We start from the raw sequence: 26675 nt of genomic DNA on the forward strand, positions 1-26675 counted from the left end.
ATCCTTCTATGTACTGCTTTCGTGAAGACATTTTCTTCTGTACTTTGAACAGGAAAATGTTATTCTTAAAATATTATCTAGACAGCTTTCCTGCACGACCCTAACTGATGTTAAGATAAGATAAGATATCTTTATTAGTCACATGTACATTGAAACACACAGTGAAATGCATCTTTTGCATAGAGTGTTCTGGGGGCAGCCCACAAGTGTCACTATGCTTCTGGCGCCAACATAGCATGCCCATAACTTCCTAACCCGTACGTCTTTGGAAGGTGGGAGGAAAACGGAACACCTGGAGTAAACCCATGCAGACAAAGGGACAAGGTACAAACTCCTTACAGACAACGGCCGGAATTGAACCTGGGTAACTGGCGCTGTAATAGTGTTATGCTAACCGCTACACTAAAAGGGACAATAAACTTTAAAATGAAATGAATTTGTAGCTTGATTAACATAGAAGACAAGTAATATTGTGTGAAAACTTTAACAATTGTTAATAATCTCTAAACATGAAATAGTTCAGAGGTTTTAGCAATCTTGAAGCTGTATTTTTCTGTGGTTTTAAACTAACAGCTGGCCTGATATGAAGCCTGGCTCATTTTTAAAAGTATCCTCATTATGTTGGAGAACCAGCTTCTCTGGAGGCTCAGTGTGTTGTGTCAAGTGATCTTCTGCAAACAAGATTTCTACCAAAAGAACGCTCCTCAAATCTTTTACCTCAGATACTGCATGAGTCATCTGGAAACATCTGTGGAATTTTATGGTCGATGACATGGAAGTGCTTAAGACAGGTTACTGATTGCTTCTTTGCCAAATCGAGCAATTAAACCAAGTTGCCTTTGTTGAGAATAGTACCAATGGCAGAGACTCATATTTGTGCATCTGCTTGGTTAGTTTCAGGGACAAGGTGTCATCAACAGTGTATGTGTGGCATTTAAACTACCGAGAGATCAACCAAATGTATTCACCCAGCAGTCAACATCCATTCCATTAACATGCTTTTATTGTGCCACCACTACAGACTGATTTTGCAGAATGTGTGCAAGATTCCTGGGCACTTGTCATGCTGTTTTTGTCCTGCAACAACCTTTACTTGCAAATATTATTGCACCTGAAAGAACTTTACTGGTCAGCTGAGTGAAGACAAGATAGTCCAGCTGAAATGGTGGCTGATGATGTTATTCAGGATTCAGGCATTTATAGTTAAATTAGTATATTAATACCGGGGGTGAGGAGATGGAATGTGGCACAGATGAGAGTGGAAGTGCTTTGAGCCAATATTCCATTTCCATAATATTTTTTACCATCATCCCTTTCATGATCAAAATAGACTTCCCTATTGGCAATGAGCTAGAGGACATTTTAAAATGATCAGACAGGCACTTGTATCTAACAGTAGGGTTTCATTCATCCTGTTAAAGCTTGCATTCATGGTTTGATTCTATTGATTGTCCAATGGATGCTGTGGGCATGTGGATGGAGATATCTACTTTCATCTTCACTGATGAAAGTCACATGACAGCAAGCCAGCTGTGCCTGAGGTGGACCCTCTAATCTCTCTGCAGACATCCTGGGCACACCAGAGAAATCTGCCTGCCATTTTCTAGTGTTGCTCCAGATATAGTATATCCCATTGGTCAATAGCTCCAGAGATACATCCAACAGAGTAGAACTTAAATAATCTAGAGCCCTTCAGCCCAGACTCTTTAATGCTTTTCATGTTTCTACTGTCTATGTAACTGTCAATCATCAATTAAGATCCCAACTATATACCTTACTGGTCACAAGTGTGCATTTCTGGGATAGTGCATAGCTTGCAGGAATCCTGTGAAGACACACCCTCAAAGTGAGTGACTTCCTCATTGTCATCCTTCTCCCACACTTCCTGATCCTCCAGAGAAGGATCTGTTGGAGATAATCAGCATGAATTACAAACATAAGAATTAGGAGAATATCCAACCCCACAAGCCTGCTCTGCCATTTAATAAGAACATGGCTGATCTGCTTGTAACTACAACCCTGCATTCCTATCCAGGGAATCCTTCCCCTCCACCCTTTCCTTATAAAGTATCAATCTACTAATGTCTAGTAAATGTCCTCTTTGAGGAAGAGAGTTCTAAATGCTCATGACCCTCTGAGAGAAAAAAAAAGCCTCACCTTTGCCTTTAATGAGAATCCCCTTATTTTTGCACAATGGCCCCTAGTTCCAAATTCTCCCACAAAGGATGCATCTTTTTCACATCCAGACTGAAAACAGCCCTCAGGACATTATTTGTTTCAATCTAGCCTCCTCTGACTCTTCTTAACTCCTGCAAGTATAAATTTAGATTGCCTAACCTTTCCTAAAAACACAATCCATCCATTCCAAAAGTTAATCTAGTGAAGTTCTCTAAACAGCCTCCAACCATAACATACTTCCTTAAATAAAGTGACCAATACTGTACATAGTACTCCTAGTGTGATCTCACTAATGTTCTATACAGCTGAAGTATAAATCTCCCTGCTTTTGATTTCAATTCTCCAAGCAATGAACATTACCATTCTGTTAGCTTTTCTAATTACTTGCTGCACCACCATCCTAGCCATTAGTGAATCATGCACCAGAGCAGCAATTACCATCAAGCTTTTTGTCTGAAGCTCCCCAATCTATCACAGTCATCACTCCTTATACCTTTGTGGTTTCCTTTGTTTAAATTTAGGATTCTATTTTCAGATTGTAACTACTTCAATTCCATTTTAATGAAGAATTCAGTCCTGTTCAATTCAATCATTCTCTCATGTTATGGTCACTCTTCCCTAAAGGATCATGCATAACAAAATTATTAACTAATCTTTTCTCATTGCACAGAAAAAAATATTCGGGTTGCTTCTTCGCTGTTAATGGTTTAAAAATAAGTTGTACACCCACTAGGAATTCATCCTCCACAGTAATATTGTTGATTTGCTTTGCCAGTCTATATTTAGATTAAAGCCATCCATCATTATTGCTATACCCTTGCTACCTGCATCATGACTGCTGTTAGGATACTAGGCGTTGGTAATTCACACTTGCCAGGCACTGAAGGGTGGAATCCTGTAAGTTGCAGTACATCTCCAAGGTGACATACAGTTCTGCAAAGTGATATACATTCAGTGTTTATTCACATCCTACATCATGAAGTAACCTGCAATCATCACAAATCTGTAAAAGAAAATGAGATGTTCACAGCTCTTCCTGAATAGAATGCCAACTCCATCTTGAAGAATCCTAATTTGTGGAATCTTATGTTTATGGTGAACTTGACAGTTGCTGGCAAAGCAGTCCTGTTCTGAGGTTGCAGCTGTGGCTGGAGAATGACTGAAGAATGCAGCAGATGTTAGCAAGAACACATACAGTATACTAATGTGCAAACATCTGGCATACTGTTCCCCACTGAGGTGGATGGATTGATTCCTGAACATCCTGGGTAAAAATGGACTTCTGTTGATAATTCTGCCTCTTCTTCTGCTCACTATTCTCACAGCTTGACCTGCTCACCAAACCACTCATTTTCCCAAAACGTGTTGTTCTCCATGTGTAATGTGACTAATACACACGTCTGGCAACATCTGATTTGTGCAGGGTTCTTGAAATCATGACCACACTGTGATTAAGTCACTTGGTTGTTTTACAGAGGTTTATCTGGACTCTTGACCTGGATGCATGATTTTAAATTTATCCACAAGAGCTGGGGAATTCAAATTTGAATAATTAAATGAGTCTGGATGAGAAACTCATAACAGTTATGATGTCCATAAATACTAAGTTGCCTGAAAGCCTAAATGGCATGTTAAGGAATGTGGGGGTGTCTGGCACACACCTTGCTTATTCCAAGCCTGGAGCTCATCCTTTTGAGCTTGGAAGTGGTGTCCAGCACCAATTCAACATCAGATAACATCTGATTGCTGATGGCTTCCATTGCAGAACCATGGTTGTTCTAACTTCAGTTACAAAAGTTAATCTCACTGAGTGCAAGCTTAGTCTGCTGCCATCATGATCTGGATTCAAATGCTGACTGAGGCTTACAGGGTATCATTTCATCCAGGTAATCTTCCTCCAAAGGAATACTGGAGGTGGTCCCTTATAGCACATTCAGAGAAAGCTTCTTATTGTTGATTCCTCCCTTGACACTTCCTTGAACCCCCTCCTTTCTACCCCTCCTCCACCTCATCCACCTCATCTATGGGCAAGGACTATACATTAGTCATGATAGAGAGCAGCAACCAACCAAGATGTAAATATTTGCCTTCTGGCCTAAACTTGGTGCTGGGATTTTGACTCATGCAACAGATAATCCAGCCCATTATTTATTCAATCTGATCGACAAAGCAGTAATCAAAAGCACTAGATCTCATAGTTGTGCAGGCACAAATGGCAAGTTGTAAAAGTATATCTTCACCCAATAAGATGTAAAACTAATACGAATGAAAGTGGTAGGAACGAATATGGAGCCACAGGGAAACTCCTGAAATAATTTTTTGCTCAATCTGCCATAACATAATGGAAGGTAGAGGCCAGTAATTCTACTGAAAGGAGTTTCACTAGCCACACCGTGTGACATCTGGTCAATCAGACCTGCAGAATTATTTATTTCCTCTCAATTGGCTTAACAGTTACTTAAATATTAAGGACTGGCCTTAATCCAATTCCATGAAACTGAAAACTATAAGAAATTAAGAACAACAAATCTATCTGGTCTTGAAGAAGTGAAGGGTTAAGAATTGCAACCATACCTATAACTGGTAAACAAAAAATATATATATGCATTTATATTTCTCTAGCAAGGACTAGCAAACTGCTGACCCACTAGTTAAGCTGGAATGTTAAGTATGTTAACTGCCTTTGTTTCGGGTAATGGACCATTCCGTAATGTCAGACAGTGGCGATACTGGGTGTAATTAACATCGAGGTGGAGGCTTGATCTAAACAATGAAGGGTGATACCTGCCTTTGAATGCCTTGATTATAACTCAGTTATACAAAGACAAGAGGTGTGATAGCTGTCTCGGGATCTCCATAGCTTGACAGAAACTCGTGGCGCCGTATGCATGGGATGTGCGTGACAATTCCTGTATAAATCTCTGCCCTTTGTGCGGGGAGAACTCGGGAAGCGACTCTTAGTGAGTGCTGAAGAGAATTCTCCTAGCGGTGCACTGTTAATAAAGGTATTTGTTCGAATTGACCTTGTGGCACTGTGTTACTTACAGCGGACAGAAGGGGAAAATTAATTTCGGGACGACAGTCTGACACATAGGCAGGATCGTTTCCTAATTCTAGAATACAAATTAGTGGCAAGCATGAACCAAAAGTATTTCCTCATCTATGTTTAATCAGCCTCTGAGTTTTGAAAGCACAAGAAGGAAAAAAAGAAAAGAATTACGTTACAATTCCTTTGTTTTTGGAGTTTTATGTTGTTTGCATTTAACCTTATGAGTAAATCCTAGCAGGGAAATGACTTGCACAAAATCTTGGGTTTGACAGAGGATTGCAGCTCTATAATAATCGCAGTTCTCACTATCTTCAAGAAAGCCTTCCTGCTGAGTGTACAAGATAAGAAAATTATATTTGATTTCTTGATGAGTTATCAGCTACTTTGCAGTATAACAACTTATTTAAATATGCTGGCTTTGAGATTTTCAACTTTCGGTATGTGCAAATAAAATTGTCAGCTGAGAGGTCTATTTATTAGAGCGCCAATAAAAGGAGACCTGTTCATCTGTCAATGGTGTCAATGAACCCAAAACAAAAAGGTGTTAAATGGTCCAAGAATAGAAGAGACGGTTGATCGATTTACTTCTGAAAGTGGCATAGTCCAAGGAATATCATTTAGTGAGCAAAAATGTAAATTATGTTTCCGAAACAGATTAACAGCTAGAACAACACAAAGGGAAAATGTGAACTTTGATTTTCTTTTACCTCAAAATGCAGACAAAATGAGATAAATTAAACATTAATGGGATTGAAATGTTTCAAGATCATAGAGTATATTAATTAAACATTGTTTGATTATTCCAATGACATTAGTTAGAACAGATATCAACTTATTTTCTTTCACTGGTTACTTTAGTCTGATCACATTTTTGCTTATATTTACAAAGAATGACCATTCTGTATCATTGAAACACAGAAAACAGGTCGTCGTCGTGGCTATCCCTCGAGGTTGAGGGTGATGGTCTTCGTTCCGTTGATCTATTTATGGGCTCTCAAGTGGCTTATGAGTCCAATCTTGGCTCTGAAAGTTCTTCCGCATTCAGGACAAGTAGTTCCAGATGGCAGATTGGGCTTTGGTTGTTGCTGCCTCACTTTTCATTTTCTTCTCTTTTCCTCTAATTCTGTACATCTGTTGGCTTCAAAAGTTGCTGTTCCTTCTCGGATGACGGTTTGCCAGAGTTTCCTGTCTTTGGCATTGGTTTCCCAATTGTTGATGTCGATGTTACATTTCTTCATGTTGGCTTTTGAGGCATCTTTGAATCTCTTCTGTTGTCCGCCTCTTTTACGTTTGCCTACTTTAAGCTGGGAGTAGAAGATTTGTTTCAGCAGACATTCATCTTTCATCCGAACAACATGACCACTCCATCTTAGTTGGTTCTTGATAATGTAGGCTTCAATGCTTGTTGTTTTTGCCTCATTTAGCACGCTGGTGTTGGTTCTTCTATCTTCTCAGCTGAAATTTAAGATGTTTCAAAGACAGCATTGATGGAACTTTTCAAATGCCTTCAGATGTCGTCGGTACGTTGTCCAGGTTTCTGATGCATACAATAGCGTTGGGATCACACTGCTTTGTACACTGACATTTTAATGTCTGTTCAGATGTCACGATCATGAAAGACTCTTGTTCGGAGACGTCCAAAAGCTATTCCAGTGCATTTAAGGTGATGTTGGATCTCATCACTAAGGTCGACATTGGAGGAGAGGTGACTTCCAAGATATGGAAAGTGGTCCACGTTTTCCAGGGTTGTTTTGCCAAGTTGAATTGATGGTTCTATCCGATTTGTCTCAGTTGGTGACGGTTGGTAGATGATCTGATTCTTCTTGGAATTGATGGTAAGTCCAAGTTTCGTGTACGCACTGTTGAAGGCGGTCAGAATCTGTTGTAAGTGGTTTTCTGAGAGAGCTGCAACACAGTTGTTGTCTGCATATTGGAATTCAATGAGGGAACTCGTGGATGTCTTGTTTTTGGACTTGAGATGGGCAAGATTGAAAAGTCTGCCATCTGTTCTACAGACATTTTCGATTCCTGTGGTAGATCGTCCTTGATGATGTGGATGTTTGTTGCAACGAAGATGATGAACAAAGTTGGGGCAATCACGCATCCCTGTTTTACTCCTGATTTGACTTGAAAAGGCTCACAGTTACTGTTGCTGGCCATGACTGTGGCAAGCATGCCATCATGGAGGAGTCTCAGGATTCGAATGTACTTTTCAGGGCATCCATAGGTGGATAGGACATCCCATAGGAATTCCCTTGACACCGAGTCAAAGGCTTTGGTGAGGTCGATGAATGCCATGTCCAAAGGCTGAAGTTGTTCATGACATTTTTCTTGCAGTTGTCGCATTGTGAAGATCATGTCGATTGCTCCACGTGATGGTCTAAAACCGGCCTGTGTCTCCGGAAGGATCTTCTCGGCTAAAGGCTTGAGCCAGTTGTTCATGATGCGGGTGAGGATCTTTCCTGCTGTTGTTAACAGGGAAATTCCACGATAGTTTCCGCATTCGGATCGATCACCTTTCCTTTTGTAGATGGTAATGATTGCTGAGTCTCTAAAGTCTGGTGGTACATCTTCATTTATCCAGATCTTGATGAGAGGTTGATGCAGTTGGTAATGAAGCAAGTTACCTCCAATTTTGTAAACCTCGGCTGGTATTTCATCGAGTCCAGCAGTCTTGTTGTTCTTCAAGGTTTTGATGGCTTCCTTGACTTCTTCAAGTGTTGGTATTTTGCTTAGGGAGTCATCAACGGGCTGTTTTGGAATGTTGTTAATCATATTCCTGTCAAATGAGATGGTTTGATTCAGATGATCTTCAAAGTGCTCCCTCCATCTAGAATTGATGTCAGAAAACAGGTGTGGGTACAGGAGTAGGCCATTTTTCCCTTCAAGACTACTCTATCATTAAATATGATCGTGGCTAATCCTCTGTCTGAATGCCATATTCCTGCTCTCTCTCCATACTGCTTCATGCCTTCCTTATCAGAAAGGCATCTTATCTGTCTCCTTCTTAAATATATTCAATGACTTGGCCTCCATAGCCTTCTGAGGTACATCACTCTCTGAGTGAAACAACTTTTATTCATCTTAATCTAGATGCCTTAATCTATATCTTGAAACTTTGACCCTCATTCTGGACCCTCCTGCCAGGAGAAACATCCTTTTGTTCTGTTTGTTAAGCCCTGTTAGAAGTTTGTACATTTCAATGAGATCTCTTCTTTTTCTTCTAAGTTCTAGTGAATATAGATCTAGCTGGCCTAATTTCTCCTCAGACAGCCATCCTACCATCTCAGGAATCACTTTGATGAACCTTTGTTGCACTATGGTGAGGATATTCTTTCTTAGGGAAGAACATCCAAATTGCAAACAATACTCTATTAAGATAAGATTCACTAGAATTTGGATGAAAAAGAAGAGATCTCATTGTAATGTACAAACTTCTAACAGGGCTTGACAAACAGAACAGAAGGATGTTTTTCCTGGCAGGAGGGTCCAGAATGAGGGTCAGTTTCAAGTATGGTCTCACCTTCTATTACCAAGGTGAATAACTTCACATTTATCCACAATATTCTCCATTTGACATATATTAGTGAACACACTCTGCCTGCCCAAATTGCCTCAAAGCCTCCATAGTAACTTCCTCACAGCCTACAAACCCAACCTGTTATGTGTTGTCACCAAAGTTACATTCAGTTCCCTCACCCAAAGTACTGTTATATATTGTGAATAACAGAGTCCAAGCACTAATCCCTGCAGTACACCAATTTTAACTGCCAGCCACCCCATTCATTCGACAGTAGACGTTTGTCTCTGTAGATTGGATGAATATTGCTCTGTGAATGCATATCTCAAGCCTGTTAAGCCAGTAAAAAAGATAATGAAAAATCTGCAACTCAGCTTCATTTATTTGCTTTCATCCATTACTCTCACTGAACAAAATCACATTAATCTGAAAAATTTCAAATGGCAAACCATCCACACCCTTTCAGAGATGGAATTACAGATCTCCAATAGTCTGTGATGTCAATCCAGTAGCCAAAACTGCAACAAGTGTACCAACATTAAAGGAACAGGGAGGGTGTGCAGTGTAGTCCATGTTCCAAGCCTACACCGGTAATGCCCCCTAACTCTTTCTCCGTTACATTGATAACTGCATTGGTGCTGCTTCCTGCATCGTGCTGAGCTCTCCAATTTCATCAATTTTGCCTCCAACTTCCACCCTGCCCTCAAATTCACTTGGTCCATCTCCAACTCCTCTCTCCCCTTTCTGGATCTGTCTGAGTCCATCTCCGGAGACAGACTAACCACAGACATCTTCTACAAACCCACTGACTCCCACAGTTACCTTGACTGCACATCTTCCCACCCTGTCACTTGTGAGGATGCCAACCCCTTCTCCCAGTTCCTCTGGCTCCGCTGCATCTGTTCCCATGATGTGGCTTTCCATTCTAGAACATCAGAGATGCCCTCCTTTTTCAGTGACCGGGGTTTCTCTTCCATCATCATCAATGCTGCCCTTACGCATATCTCCTCCACTTGCCACACGTCTGCCCTCACCCCCTCCCCCTGCCGACATAACAGGGACAGGGTTCCACTTGTCCTCATCTACCACCTCACGAGCTTCCATATCCAACACGTCATTCTCCACAACTTCTGTCACTTCCAATGGCATCCTACCACCAGGAACATCTTCCCCTTATCCCCTCTCTCCACTTTCCAAAGGGACCGCTCTCTCCATGATTCCCTTGTCCACTCATCCCTCCCTACTGATAACCCCCCTGGCACTTATGCCTGCAACTGCACCAAGTGCTACACCTGTCCGTACACCTCCTCTCCCACCACCATTCGGGGTCCCAGACAATCCTTCCAGGGGAGGCAGCGCTTCACTTGTGAGTTTTAGGGTATCATTTACTGCATCCAGTGCTCCTAGTACAGCTTCCTGTACATTGGTGAGATCTGACACAGATTGGGTGACCACTTTGTCGAGCACTTTCATTCCGTCCGCCGCAACAGCCAGGACCTCCCAGTGGCCACCCACTTCAATTCTACATCCCACTCCCACACCGGCATATCTATCCATGGCCTCTTCTACTGCCACGTTGAGGCCAGATGCAGGTTGGAGGAACAACACCTCATATTCCACCTTGGGAGTCTCCAACCTGATGGCCTCAACATTGATTTCTCTCAGTTTCGGTAACTCCACCTTTTCTTTTACTTCCCCCCCCCCCCCCCCCCCACCCAACTCCATTGTCATTCCTATAGCTCCCTTCCCCTGCCTTGATGACCTGCCCATCTCCTCTCCTCCCGTCCCCCATCCTTTATTCCATGGTCCACTGCCCTGTCCTACCAGATTCCTTCTTCTTCAGCCCTTTGCCTCTACTACCTATCATCTCTCAACTTATTACATCTTCTCCCCTCCCCCACCTACTTACCTACTCCCTCTCACCTTGACTCGCCTATCACCTGAACTCATCTATCCCCTGCCTGCATGTACCCCTCCCCCTCTCCCCACCTTCTTATTCTGACTTCTGCCCTCTTCCTTTCCAGTCCTGATGAAGGGTCTTGGCCTGAAACATCGACTGTTTATTTCCCTCCATGGATGCTGCCTGATCTGCTAAGTTTCTCCAGCACTTTTTGTGTATTGCTCCATATTCCAGCATCTGAAGAATTTTTTGTGTCTTCTCTGTGCAATGAAGGCAGCTTTGTAGTCCAAATGCAGAGAAATTGACCTAACTTAAAATATCCCAACATGACTTGAAGAACTAATTGACCTTATACAGAATTTCTAAAGAACTGTGAGAAGAAGGAGCTATGCAAAGGGTTGAATAAATTTACTGAAGTTTAGCTATCTCTTTTCTCCCTGAACCCCTGTGGTTTTGCCTTTCCGCAGGACTATGAAATTCACAGGAAAGTAACAACTTTAGCTGCAACAAACCTGAATTCATTCCAAATGTCCTCAGAAATGTTAATACTCAGATTGCTGTTGAGATGAAGCTCATTAAACTGTTCCAGAAAAATTGCAGACAATCCTAGCTGCACTCCTTAGTGTGATAACATTCAATTTTTTAACAGAATGAAGTGTCCTCAATGAAAATGGATTGGTTAATTCTGGGAATTACAATAAACAAACAGAATGAAGATGAAGTAATCAAAGAAACAAACAAAGGAAAGTATCAACATTGGCTCTATACAGACATCTATGCAGAATTACCTGATGTATTTTTCCCACCTGTGATATAATTTAGTTGTAAATGTATTCAAATTATATCAGAGTCAAATGACTTACACATGATACCAGATAAACAAATGGCGGGGAATTCAGGCTGAATTCTTCATATTCAAGGTCAAGGGATGAGATTCGTGCAAACATTAGTTAAAGATCAAAAGGGAAGCTGGGGAGAGGGCTGATAATGGTGAGTTGAGTCTTTTAGCTCATAACTGCAATCTCTCAGCTGCAGGTTTTACTGCAATCAGGAAGAGCAGCTGATCAGCCACCAGAAGTCATTTTTGGATGATTTGATCAATTTACAAATAGGCTTCTGGTACCCAGGGTTAAGTTCAGAGCTCAGAGATGCAACGAGAAAATATTGAGGTGTCAGCCACTACATTAAAGTTGCTGCAATTTCTCAAAACCTAGTAAAAGTAGATCATCACAGAATAAGACATTCTGATCTGTTCTCATTTATTATAGCACTGAGTCAGATCCTAACATAAATTCAGTTCTGGCACATTATAAATGTGGATAAGGAGGACAAACATTCACTCTACACTCCTAAATAAAGCTCTGATGTTAAGATATGAATTCCTTGTACAAGAATCAGCCACTTCATGCCATTTAGGGTTGGAGAATTGCTTGGAGTTAGATTTGCAGAAGGTGGCCATCTCAGACATACACACAGTCCAGGAGGATGGTGTAGATGATCACCTGGGAAGTAGGAAGTGTGGTGCTCTCAAATCAGTTTTCAGTGATGAATACCAGAAAGAGTGAGGATACACCAGAGAACAACATTCTGGAGCAAATGTACAGTATTCTGGGAAAAATGAGGTCAAGAAGATGGAGAAATTCAGGGGCTATAAGGGAATCTATGGCCAGGAAGATAGACATCCATTTCTGCAATTACTTATGTAAATCTTGGATGGTATATTGTCTTACTGGTACATTAGTAAATGCCATCATTGAAGTAGTGCAGAATATTGACACAGATAAGAGAAAGATTGTGATCTTACAGAGTCTTAGAAGGTAGAGGGCAAGGTAAAAGGATGACTACAAGATAGAAACATTCGCATTACTCCCAGTGGCAGGAGCAAGTGGATATAGGAGCAGAGTCGTTAGACAGCTTAGTCCATGACTGAAAAGGTGATACAAGAGGAAGGATTTCAGATTCCTTGGTCTTTGGGACCAATTCTCGGGCAGAAAGGACCTGTTTAAGAAGATGGATAGCTAGCACCACGTCAGAGTTGGGATTTACGTCATCAGAGGAAGATTAACCAGTGCTTTGGGACAGGGTTTAAATTAATTTGGCAGAGAGGAGATATAAGGTGATCAGGGGATTAGGAGAAGCAAACAGTATTACAATAAAGAGTAATTCAGAAATTGGAAGGGTTAGGCAAGGGAATTACAAAGTGGAATAAGATGGATTTACAGTACATAAGCACAAATGCCAGGGACGTGAGAAATAAGGTTGTTGTGCTAATGCACAAATTACCAAATGGGCCTATGGTATTGTGGCAATAATAGGATCCTGTCTCCATCAAGGGTAGACATATATACTTAATTTTCTTCACTGCTATGCATTCATGGATGGCAGGAAAGGAAATAAAACTGAAGCAGCAGTGGTAATATTGATCAGATGTATTGTTTCAGTGCTAGAAATGGCTGATGTTCTTATCTATTGAAAGGGAGAATCAATTTCATTTTAAGAAAGGAAAATTAAAAGAAAACTTGGGTTTGCACTAAACATCACCATGCACAGAATTTGAAGTTGATGGGGGAAAATAGACAAATAGACAAAATAGACAGATCTGACCCACAGAATATGCCAAGAGGTGCATCACTCCAGAATTTCTGAACTAATGTATTATCTGTCAAAGGTAGATGAACTTTGTGGTGGTAACATAAAATTTCAAATGTCCGAAAAGAATGATAGTGTAAAGGGCAAGAAAGCAGAGGAGTTCCTGAAATGTATCAAGACAAATTTCTTCTTCAGCCTGTCAAGAAAGGAAGCAGTGGTAAATTTAATTTTGGATAATGAAGTGGGCAAGTTGAATGTGCTTCTTCGGGAGATTAATCTGGAAACAGTGATGAAGGTACCTTTTGATTCAGAATACTTATGGAAAAAGACAAGAAGCCAAATATGTGTGAATATGATAGAAGGTTAATATTAGTGATTTATAAAGATTCTGGACCAGGGTGATTGATATTAAATATTGGCAGAAAAACAGTAACTAACCAGTGTAAGACCTTAAAAGAAGACATCCGTCAATTACCGATTTAGCATAATCCTACAAAATGGGAAGAGGAGGGCACCCAAGGACAGAGAATAATGGATACGTATATAAAGATATGGGGAAGTCATTTATCTTTGGTTGTCTGTTCTAAATGGGTGTGAGAGTAATCGAAGATGGTTATACTTGGCTCTCAGCATTCAGCTCTATTGGAGTTATTGACAGTGCAGCAACTTCACTTTCTTGACATATGAATGCTTTTTGCATTGGACAAGATATTTTTTTATCAGCAGGCATTATCGATTCAGCTGTATTCATTTGCCACAGTAAAAATTCTTTGCAATGAGATAACCAGCTTATTTTGGATTCTATGAGACAACTATAATTTAGTGATTCATTGTAATGAAACAAATTGAATCAGCATCCATTTTTATATTGCCGTGGTCCAATTTGCTGTTTCTGTAATTTCTAAGTACGACAGTTTTTTTTTACTTTACCTTTTGAGCTAATGGATCAGATTTATCATGTCAAAATATATAAAATTACTTAAAGAACAAATATATAATTTTACTAAATGTGATTCAGATGATGATCTTTCAGAATTTCCTAACCCAGCAGCACAAATGTCTCATTAATCAGTTTTCATGTATCTTACTGATGAAAATTCATTTAAGAGTAAAATTATGTTCTTGTCCAAAAAGTGTCAAATATTTGTGAAATGTTATATTTTGAAGAGGTAAAGCAGAAGGTAAACTATATTACATATCTATCATAATACTGAAGCAAGTATTGATTGCAGTTGAGAGCAACAGTGGTAATTTATTGTCTTAAGAATTTTGGCAGTGTACAAGTCTGCATTGCTCAAACCTGAAGCCTAAAAGTTATTACTGCGTATTTAATGATGCATCTGTAAACTGAAGGACAAAAGTTTGCCTTGTAGCTTGGAAAACTATAGTCGATATTTATTTTATTGCACCCTTGGACTTAAATTTATCTTTTTATTACAAATGAAACAGAAAACAAGAACTGACAAGGGTGGAGATGACATTGACATTCTGCAGCACTGAAGTCATGAAATGGGTAGACTCTAGAGGTGAAGTTGCAGTAACAGTACTTTTTGCATGTCTGACTTGGTCCTGATCCATATTTGGTAGAACTTACTTATCATCCTGCGACTCTACCACTCTATTAAAAAAGTGGCTCACTATGACAGGGAGGGAATTTGAATGGTCAATCTTCAAGCTAGAAACCCGAATTATTTTTATAAAGAAGCCTAATCATAGAGAAGCACAGCAATATGCTGAGGATTGGAGCAGCACATTGGTGCAAATATTTAGTGCTGCTGCCTCACACATCCAGCTACCTAGATTTGATACCGATCTCTGGTGCTGTGTGGAATTTGCATATTTTTCTTCTAACCACTGTGTGCTCACATTTCCTTCAGTGTTCTAAAGACATGCTGGTTGGAAGGTTAATTTACTACTATAATTTGCCCTGGCTGTTGGTGAGTGGCAGGGAATGGAGGAGGTACTGATGGGATTGCAAGAGGAAAACGTGGACATAGTGCAGATGGGTGCTTGATGGTGGGATGGACGCGATGGGGCAAAGGGCTTGTGTTTGTGCAGCATGCCTCTATGTCTAGAACTGCCAGCAGCAGAATTAGTTTATAGCAAAACTTGCGTCTTTCATGTCTTCATGTCCCAAGGACTTGTCAGCATGTGAAAAGCATTTGAAGAACAATTATTGCTGCAATGTAGGAAGCATAATTAATAACTTGCACCCAAAGGTACGCAAAACAGAAATGAAATAAAAAAACAAATTATTTAGTGAAGTTGATTGAAGACTAAAGATTAGCACTGGGAGACTTCTCTCTCTTCAAAGTAGTGCCATAGGATCCTTTGGGATGACATGAGAAAAAAAAATGGAGTTTGATGACTCTTCTGAAAGGAAGAATCACCAATGCCCAGGCAGGGTTTTTAATTTCTTTCAGTTTGTTTAATTTGATGCATTCCATCTTTTATATTTTAAATTCACATCTAATTGGTCATCTCTTTATCTAGGGAAGGCCACGGTGTCATGGCGTCATACAGTGTAGAAAGAGGACCTTCAGCCCACCATGTCCATGCCAAGCATCAGGTACCTATTTCTACTCTCCCCATTTAATGGCAGTTGGCCCATGGCCTTCTGTGTTTGTGCTGCATGCATCAATGATGAGAGCTGTCAGCACCAGAATTATTTATATAAAACCTGTATCTTTCATGTGCACATATCATCCAGATACTTCTTAAATACTATGAAAGTACCTGCTCTCACCACCCCCTCAGACAGTGTGCTCAAGATTCCAGCCACTGCATGAAAAAGTTCTTCCTTAGATCCCTTCTAAACATCCTACCTCTTACTTTAAACCTAAGCCCTTTAGTTTTAGGTATCTCTGTTATGAGGAAGAGTTTCCTACCATCTACACTATCTATGCCCCTCATCATTTTCTATACGTCAATCAGGACCCCATTGGCCTCCTGTAAAACAAACACAGCATGTCCGGTCTCTCCTAATAAATGAAATGGTCCATTCCACGCAACATCCTGGTGAATCTCCTCTGGACTCTTTTTAGTTCAATCACATCCTTCCAACAGTTGTGACCAGAACTGTTCACAGTATACAATGCAAACAAGGAGATAGGTGAAACATGAAGAATGTGTCATGGAGGGACTGGTGGTTGGTATTGTAAGGCAGATGACAGATGCTGTTAATTTCTGATGGAAGTATTGCCCACCTTCTGTTTCTGACCACACTTCATTCCAATGCACCTTGCCCCTCCTCAACTCAGTTCACCCCATACTATTTCCTACTTCAGAATATCACTTCCCACAATGCCATAAATCTCTAAATTCCCATCTCAATCCCTATCTCAGGTTTCCAACCCCTCCCATATGTGATTATACCATAGGTATAATATGATTAAAAATAGTCAGCATGGCTTTGTCAAGGGCAGGTCCTGCCTTATGAGCCTGATTGAATTTTTTGAGAATGTGACCAAACACATCGATGAAGGAAGAGCAGTAGATGTAGTGTATATGGATTTCAGCAATGCGTTTGATAAGGTACCCCATGCAAGGCTTATTGAGAAAGTAAGGAGGCATGGGATCCAAGGGGACATTGTTTTGTGGATCCAGAACTGGCTTGCCCACAGAAGACAAAGAGTGGTTGTTGATGGGTCGTATTTTGCATGGAGGTTGGTGACCAATGATGTGCCTCAGGGATCTGTTCTGGGACCCTTACTCTTTGTGATTTTTATAACTGACCTGGATGAGGAAGTGGAGGGATGGATTAGTAAGTTTGCTGATGACACAAAGGTTGGAGGTGTTGTGGATAGTGTGGAGGACAGTCAGGGGTTACAGCGGTACATAGATAGGATGCAAACCTGGGCTGAGAAGTGGCAGATGGAGTTCAACCCAGATAAGTGTGAGGTGGTTCATTTTGGTAGGTCAAATATGATGGCAGAATATAGTATTAATGGTAAGACTCTTGGCAGTGTGGAGGATCAGAGGGATCTTGGGGTCCGAGTCCATAGGACGCTCAAAGCAGCTGCACAGGTTGACCCTGTGGTTAAGAAGGCATACGGTGTATTGTCCTTCATTAATCGTGGAATTGAATTTAGGAGCTGAGAGGTAATGTTGCAACTATATAGGACCCTGGTCAGACCCCACTTGGAGTACTGTGCTCAGTTCTGGTCACCTCACTACAGGAAGGATGTGGAAGCCATAGAAATGGTGCAGAAGAGATTTACAAGGATGTTTCCTGGATTGAGGAGCATGCCTTATGAAAACAGGTTGAGTGAACTCGGCCTTTTCTCCTTGGAACGACGGAGGATGAAACGTGACCTGATAGAGGTGTATAAGATGATGAGAGGCATTGATCATGTGGATCATCAGAGGCTTTTTCCCAGGCTGAAATGGTTGCCACAAGAGGACACAGGTTTAAGGTGCTAGGGAGTAGGTACAGAGGAGATGTCAAGGGTAAGTTTTTTTACTCAGAGAGTGGTGAATGCATGGAATGCACTGCCAGAAACAGTGGTGGAGGCAGATACGATAGGGTCTTTTAAGAGTCTTTTGGATAGGTACATGGAGCTGAGAAAAATAGAGAGCTATGGGTAAGCCAAGTAATTTCTAGGGTAGGGACATGTTCAGCACAACTTTGTGGGCCGAAGGGCCTGTATTGTGTGTAGGATTTCTATGTTTCTATGTTCTATATTTCTACGTGAACAGCATTGTTCAACAACCCACACCATCTCAATTCCTCTTCCTAACACCATCTCAACGCAACTTGCTCTCCACCCCACCTTACAATATCTCATTACACAAGTTACTCCCACCTCACTTCACCATATAACAGTCCACCACACTCACCCTATACCCTTCTTTCCAACTCCTGCCCACACCAATGTACCATAGCCCACCTTGCTCCATTTTACCATATCACACCCAAGCACACCATATCATGCCTGTCCCCTTTGAACTAATAGATCATTATCATCTTAGGAGGTAAAGAGAAAAAAAACAAGAAATTACAAATAAGATTTTGAGAGATAGAAAAAGCAAATGAAATAACTTACATTTGCTGGGCCTTGTGCATTGGTACACAATAAATTGTCAAGTATTTTCATTGATTTCTTTCAATAAAATGTATTTAAATGTGAATTTTTGAACAAAGCATAAGTTCAAATTCATTTTTTCAACATAAATTAGTTTTGAATCTAGTGTGAGATTAAGTGAAACCTACAAATGCAATACTAAGAGCAGAAACATAGATTTCTTATAACTGATAGCCAAGATTTTCCTGTCAGAAGTAAGCACTACCCAATTTCCAACTACAGCCGACATATACCAGTAATTGATCATTAAATCAAGCAGAATGGTGCAGGTCTATAAAGCTCCAATCATTTGTTGATTTCCTTTCATTTCAAGACCTTGTTGATATGGACAATTAGCTATGAGCCAAACACAGGCCTGTCAAGTTCATTTTTAATAATGGCCTACATTAACTCTTTCATGAACCTTCCAAAGAACAAGAGTGAGATAAGCACAGCAATAGTGTAATCATTAGAAACTGGAAAGGTGTTGTCTATTTTGACTTCTGGGCAATTTACCAAAATGTTGAACCTTTTATCAAGGAGACACAGAGACGGCAGATGCTGGAACCTGGAGCAAAACACAAACTGCTGGAGGAACTCAGCGGGTCGAGCAGCATCTGTGGAGGGAAATGGACAGTCGATGTTTTGTGTTGAGACCCTTAATCTGGACCCTTCATCTGAGCCTTCTATTGAGTTATGGGCTTGTGAGTCAACCATTTGCAGAAAAGGACATTATATCACACAGGGAAATCCTTGGGCTGTTCTTCTGTCAGTCCCTCCATGGCACATTCACCAATATGTAACTGATGATTCTGATTAAAAAGTAATGAGTACAGCAGGTCAGAGCTCAGTCCTATTATTATTGTCATTTTATTGCTTCTGGTAATGATACTGGCCAGAAATAGTGAAATCACATTGATTGTTATTTGATCATAGGGATCAAATTTAATTAGATTATAAATAAAATAACTGGAACAACTTAGATCATTCTCAGTACTGTTCCAATTGGTCATCACTTCAGAATTACTTAAATAATCTTTGAATAAACCAGACACTAGCTGCAATAGTAAAGACCTGAACTCCAGAATTAGTCATGCTCTTCCAGTACAGCTACAAACCTGCCATTCATCCGAAAATGTAGAAAATTGCCCTGATATGCCCCGTTTATATAAACCCAGTGCGAATCCATTCCAGATAGCTACACCTCAACAGTCTACACTCAGTCAGCGAAGTGATGGAATCAGAATCAGAATCAAGTTTATTATCACTGACACATTGTCATGAAATTAGTTGTTTTGTGGCAGCAGTCCAGTGCAAGACATAAAACAACAAATGGCATATGGAAGGTGTCATTGACAGTGCAATCAAACAGGACCAGAGCCACAGTTGGGCCCAAGAGATGAGACAAGTGTGACTGTGCTTGACATAAAGGCAGCATTTGACTGAGTGTGGCATTAAGAAGCACTAGCAAAATTGAAGTCAATGGGCATCAAAGGGAAGGTGCTCCAATGGTTAGAAATGTAATTGTTGCAGAACAACCGTTCCAGCCTCAGAACTCTGCTGCAGAAGTTCCTCAGGACAGTGTCCCAGGTACAATTATCTTTAGTTATTTCATTAGTGACTCTTCTTCCACCATAAATTCAGAAGTGAGTGTTTGCTAATGAATACACAATGTTCAGTTCCATTTGCAACTCCTATGCAAATGAAGCAGTACATGCCTGGATGCAGCAAGACCTAGACAATATTTAGGCATGGACTGGAAAGTGGAAAGAAGTGTCAGGTAGTGACCATCTGCAACAAGGTATGGTCCAACCAACTACTGTATTCACCACTCAGTTGTTGCCATTTGGTTTAAATCCTGGAAATCTCTACCACACCACATTATGAGTGAATGGCCTGTTACCATGCTGTATAAATAAAGTTCAAAGATTTTCTGAGTTGCAAGAGGAAGACTAACGTCAATATTATTTCAATAAATTGGATTATTTTTCATATCATTCTGAGCCAACAAAGACAAATTGTATAATGCATTAAATTAAATTTTTTGGGCTTTGACTAAAAAGATTTTCCTACTTATCTTCAAAATAAATAGGAAAATAGTAGCATATTTTGGTTTTATCATTCAATATTATTTTATAACATCACTTTAAAAATCTCACAGCTTGGTGCAGGTTTCTATGTAACTTTTGATTTTTTGTCATTGGATTGACCAAGCAAAATATCAATGCGGCTTATTATTTGTTTGGCAAGTTCACAGATTTCAAGTAGAAACCATTTAATAATTCAATATCAAAAAATGTAAATCATTATATTGTAGTATTAAGTATGTCAGCTGTTAGCACTCAGAAAGTTAGCAACATTATTCTTTAACTTCTGCACAAGTGATCACAATGGCAAACTGTTACTGACTTAATTGTTTGATTAACCCTAAAACAAAATGAAGATAGGCATTAATTTTCTAATATAATCCAATATCTTCTAAAATGTGGAATCATTTAACTGATTTAATGTTCAGGTTTTCTGCTCTTTCAGACTATCGGCCAAATTAGTAATCTGTGATAAAGTTGTGGCATCAAATGACAAATTAAAGTTAAAAGATCCATTGGCATTGTTTGAAGAAGATATTGAAAGTTTTCTTGGAGGCTTGAGCATGACCTGTCACTCACTCCAGCTCATATAAAAAACAGTAAGACTGATAAATTGTTTAGCACTGAAAAAGATGACCAGGATCATTATGCACAATTAATTCGAAGCAGCATTGCCAAGACATAAAATTTTGTCACTGCAGTCTTATTATCAAATGATTGCAGTATCATTCAGTATCATCCGCATTGTTTATTGCATTAGTGGTTCTTTGTACACTGGGTAAAATTAGATGCATGATAAGCACGAGTCGAATCATGCTTCTCCCTCTTGAAGATGAGGTGCCAATTACCTGCAAAAACTGGTGGAAGTTATTCCCTCGATTTAGGAAGCTTGACAGACCTTCTTGTTCTTTTAAGTAGCCTCTTGACTTCCTGGTTTCTGGTTCTGTGAACACCAAATCACCCGCCCCATTTCCTATCCACTCCACACCCCCTCAACCTCTACCACTCTACAACTCCCTCAAAAGTATTTTATTTACTGCAAAATTGCTTTAGGATGTTCTGAACAGAATGTGAAATATGTCATGAAAGAACATCTTCCTTTTTTCAACAATCATGTGGTATCTGATAGCTCATCTCTTAAGTTCCATTACAGACCCCCATATCTGAATGTTAGAAGAGAAGATCTGACATCCAGCTGCTGTTCAAGCTGAGGCTGCTGCTATTAATGTTCAGGATACTATTAATCATAGGTGTTTTGTCATGATTCTCTAGCAATGTGTCCTCCAGCAGGTTATTGAGGCAATAAACCACAGGAGCCACAGTGATGCAACAGGAGTGTTGGACTATGTGATTATTGCAATTCGACCACTGCCCTTACTCTAACCAGCCTGCCTGCTAATCCAGACTGTGGCTGCCAGACTGTCCATGTCTAACACTGCTCAAAGTCATCCTTGAGTGTCACCTGCGGCTTTCTGCACTGCAATGGAGCTGTCTGCCACCCTACTGATGGCAGCTGTGACATGCATTTCTTTGGAGTAAAGCAGCAGAAGGATGAGAATGACAGCCAATGGAGAGGGTGAGTAAGGAATCATTTTTAATGATTGTATAATCCTGACTTCCAGACAAATGGCAACAGTTCCACACAGAATTGTTGGCATTTCCCGGCATTAGTGTCAGGAAATTAATACATTCCATGCGAGTCTGCGCAAGCACCGAAGTAGTGTTGGCTAATTGTCAGTATTTTCACAATTGTGTTCCACTGCAGAACTCTTTATGAAGTCCAACAATGGAGCATGAATGTCCAGGAATTCTTCAGCATTTACACTGGGGTTTCAGAACCTCCATCTGGTTGGACAGGTTCTGAAGCCCCAAGTGCAAGTAATGAAGAACTTCAATCACTTCAATAGGAATTTGTAATTGATTTGTTTAGCTTAAATTTTACAATATTTTAACTGTTTAAAGTAATGTTCACAATGTTTCTGAATGACAGCACATTTTCCACATCTTTAAACACCATCTAGGATGGAAATGTGGCTTAACCCGCTCTCAGTATATTTAGTGAACAGTGAACATGGGTGTCTCAATGTTGCCAGGAAATTCTGAGCTATTGACTGATAATTTGTTAGAATATTCTTGAATTGTGGCTCCGCAGTTGGAGACAATCAGCACTTGGAACATGGAAAATGGTACTTTGAGGAATATGTGTTTTTTTTCTCTTGGGACATACCATCACCAACAGATCTCTGTTCAGTAATTATCTATAGGTCCCTTTGAGAAGGTGGCGAGCTGAACTTGTGTTGGAAATGCGATTAATGTGATGTTGGGTGGTAACAGATAAGATTTTGACCCAGTGACAGTGGTGGATCACAGATATAGCTCTGAATCAGGACTTGCCTTGGAGGCAAAGTTCCAGGTGATCATGCATTCATGCAATACCTACCTCTATCCATCAAGGTAGTAGAGGACACAGTTTTGAGAGGTGGTGTCAAGAAGACTAAGGCAGAGTTGCTGTGGTGTATTCCACAGATGTTGTGTACTGTAGCCACAATGTATAAGTGGTGAATAGGCTGAAAATCAAACTTGCTGGGACACTTGCATTGGTGGTTCAGTGGTAGAATTCTTGCCTGCCACGTGGGAGGCCCAGGTTCCATTCCCGGCCAATGCAATCACCCCCTTAGGGGTGGCACGGTAGCGTAGCGGTTAGCGCGACGCTATTACAGCACCAGCGATTGGGGTTTGATTCCCGGCGCTGTCTGTAAGGAGTTTGTATGTTCTCCCGTGTCTGCGTGGGTTTCCTCTGGGTGCTCCGGTTTCCTCCCACATTGCAAAGACGTACGAGTAGGTTAATTTGGGTTTAAAATGGGTGGCGCGGACTCGTTGGGCCTGAAGGGCCTGTTACCACACTGTAAATAAAATATAAAAAAAATTATTTTCAGGGACAAATAATGTTGAACATCTTGAGGACGATGAAGATGCATTCATTCATTCAATTGGAGAATATTTCATTGCACTCCTGACTTGCACAATGTGGATGTTAGAAATCGTTTATAAGTCAGGAGTAGTGTTTTGAGCTGCATTATACCAGCTCTCTGACTTGCTGATGTGGCTACAGCAATTGTGGCCCATGGGCACATAACTTCCAGATAGATGATATCCCTCAGATTGTGGATGGGAAGTGTTCAGCAGTTATTGGATGTAAAAAGAGATGGTTTGATTCTCCATTGTTGTACTTGCTCATTGCTTGTTATTTGCATAGTACATATATTACTTGCAATTATCAAGTCAAGCCTGGAATTTGTCCAAGTCATGTTGTGTATGGGAATGGACTTCCACATTACCTGAAACTTATGAATCTACTCAGATTCCTTACTGGAAGAGAAGAGCATTAATCAGGTTTGGAGATGCTCAGGAGCTGACCAGCTTATAAAGCAATGGGAGACAATAGAGTCATGCAGAATGGAAACAGGCCATTTTGCCCATCAATTATAAGCCCACATCAAACACCTAGCTACACTAATCTTAAACAAATCTCATTTTTTATTCTCTCCACATTCATCTCAACTCCCTCACAGATACTACCACTCACTTGCACAGTAGGTGCAATTTACAGTGGACTATTAATCTATCAACCTGCACACCTTTGAAATTTTGGTGGAAACCGGAGAACCCAGAGGAAACCCCTGTGGTCACAGGGAAAATGTGTAAACCCTACACAGGTAGCACCGGAGGTCAGGAATGAATCTGAGTCATTGGAGCTTTGAGGATGCAAGTCTGCTAGCTGAGTTGTAGTGCTGAATGTATACTTCAAATTCACAGAAACTTGAAAATATTGAAATAAGGCGCTTGTTATTTTACAGTTGAAGCTTATTATTAATAAAGTGATGAAATAATTTGCTTGGTGAGTTTCCCTCTTTTCCCTCTTTTAATATCATTCAACATTTAGCCCAGGAAAAAAATATTACCGTGTGACATGAAGCCAACGTTTTCTCCCTGGTAGCTTGAACCAAAATTTTAGACCCTGTCTCCCCGTTCCACCCCATTGATAGTATTAAAAATGAATACTTCCTCACTTAGTTGAAAAGGAAGGAAACTCATTAAAAGTGAGTAATTTGCTGGGCTGAAGGTAAAGAGCTGAGGAATAGAATTATTGATATCCCAACATAAGATCCAGCATAGAAATGATGGGGTGAATGGCTTTCTCCTGTGCTATAATTTTGTTGTGTTTTATCCAATAGATACAAAATAAGTGATGCTATAAGCTTTGAAGTTTTGCATGTGATAATATATGAATACTCACTGTACTTGTAATATATTTTACCATTTGTTATGAAACTGCGGCACATAAGGAGACAAATGAATCAACATAGAAGGGGAATTTGTTATGCATATGCAGAATATTTGTGTAACAGTATTGCACAACAATATTTATAATTTATTCAGGTTGGAGTATAGGATCGAGCTTCCTGACTAAAAACATCATTTCCTCTTTCAATCTTTGAAAATTTTAATATTCATTAGGTTGTGTATTTCAAGCTATGCCCGAGGAACAGAAATCTCCAACATATGTATTTGCATAACAAAATATAAGAGAGAATAGAAAAGTCCTTAAAATGAAACTTTCTTCATTTCATAGTCACCCCGATAAATAAGACATACGTATTGCATTATACATACCTGACATGGAATTCAGATCAGTATTCCCCATTGCTTGGATTACCCCACTTGAGTACCAAAATGGGACCCATGGCTCATGTGCACACTTGTTGGATTATTTTGCCAGATATGTGCATCAAATGCCCACCAGGCCAATGCAGGGGAGGCAGATTGTAACTGCACTCCCATTTTGTAACTCAAGGCCTAGTTAATCTCCTCTCTTAAATGCATATGGCTAATCATGCATTCAGAGTAGGAAGATCCCATTCCCCCAACCTCACTTTGTTGATCAGTACCTTAAAAGGGATCATCCATGAATTACTGTGATTAGTTGCTTGTTGATTTCTCTTTGTTGTTTCTGCAATTTCACGTGTCTGGTGAAGTATAGAGCTGTTTCAAGTTGCCAAAGTCTAAAGTAAATCATATGATAGGTTTATTTTGGTGACTTTTGGACCAGGTATGTCTGAAATATGCATTATTACACATACTTTTTGGAAAACTGAATCACCAGGAGATTGAGCAATATATATGCAGAACAGGACTGGTTGCATAACAAGAATGCAATAATACCATGGAATAAGAAAAGCTCCATCAAAATGAAAATGTAGCTCAGCAGTACAAATTGACAAAAAAAGCTCTTCAAATTCAAAATTTCAAGAACCAATGTTGATACTTTATTATTTAAATGAGTTTGAAGATTTTTATATTGTAACATGCTCCATTTGTGCTAAAGGAAAAAAAAATGATGCTTTTTAAATATGGATCGATGACACAACAGTTCAAAATTCTCACTGGAGAGTTTCACCTTTTGCTTAAAAGTTCAGGTTTAGTGATAGACATGCCTAAGTGAAAACAAGAGCAAAAAGAAATGGAAACAGTTGGAAGCATGTCAATCATTCATTTACCATCTCATCTGCAAGCTATAGACTGGCTAAATATGTATGACTGAATGGAAAAAACTGGTAAGACATAAAACCAATATAATTTATTCAGACTCACTTTTAACGAAGGAAAACATCGAACATTTTATTTCAAAAACAAATACTGATAAGGCTGAAAATAAGATATGAATGAAGCAAATACATTAGGTAAGGCAGAATTTGTGAGGCGAGAAATAGAATTACTAGGGCAGTCTTTCTCTGACACCAAACATTTGGCGCCTTCCCCTGTGCCACACTGTTTCTTCCAGCATTTGTAGTGCAGTTTTACACTGGGAGCCTATCTGTCAACACTTCAGTGTGGTTGAGTGCAGTGTAAAGGCTGTCTCATTACAGATAGTCTGCTGCACCCCTGAGAATGGTGTTGATAGCTTGTGACTCTCTGCCCCCAGATTCGCAAGCTACAAAGGCTGTCAATTATTGACTTTAATTGTCAAGCAAGAAATATTGTTGAAAAAGCTAAAAATATAATTTAACACACTAAAAACAAATAAAAAAACATAGAAAATAACTTAAATAAATATTTGAAAAGTACTTCAGTTATTGTTCTCTTGTTGGCTGACTTCCTCAAATTGTTTCAGGCCGAGGACATTCTTACTTGCATTGACTGCATTCAAATCAGCCCACTATCAGGAAGGGGAGGGCTCTGAATTATTAGAACTCTCTTTACATGTATAAACAGAGAGCCAAACACATAT

General features: G+C 39.9%; 1 non-coding gene across 1 annotated transcript; it reads left to right on the forward strand.

The window, feature by feature from the left end:
- The first annotated feature begins 22980 nt into the window (after positions 1-22980).
- trnag-gcc (transfer RNA glycine (anticodon GCC)) lies at positions 22981-23051 on the forward strand. Its single transcript has one exon. It is a non-coding gene; the product is annotated as a tRNA-Gly (tRNA).
- Positions 23052-26675: the final 3624 nt, after the last annotated feature.

Source organism: Pristis pectinata, chromosome 11 (assembly GCF_009764475.1).
Source record: "Pristis pectinata isolate sPriPec2 chromosome 11, sPriPec2.1.pri, whole genome shotgun sequence".
NCBI classification, from domain to species: domain Eukaryota; kingdom Metazoa; phylum Chordata; class Chondrichthyes; order Rhinopristiformes; family Pristidae; genus Pristis; species Pristis pectinata.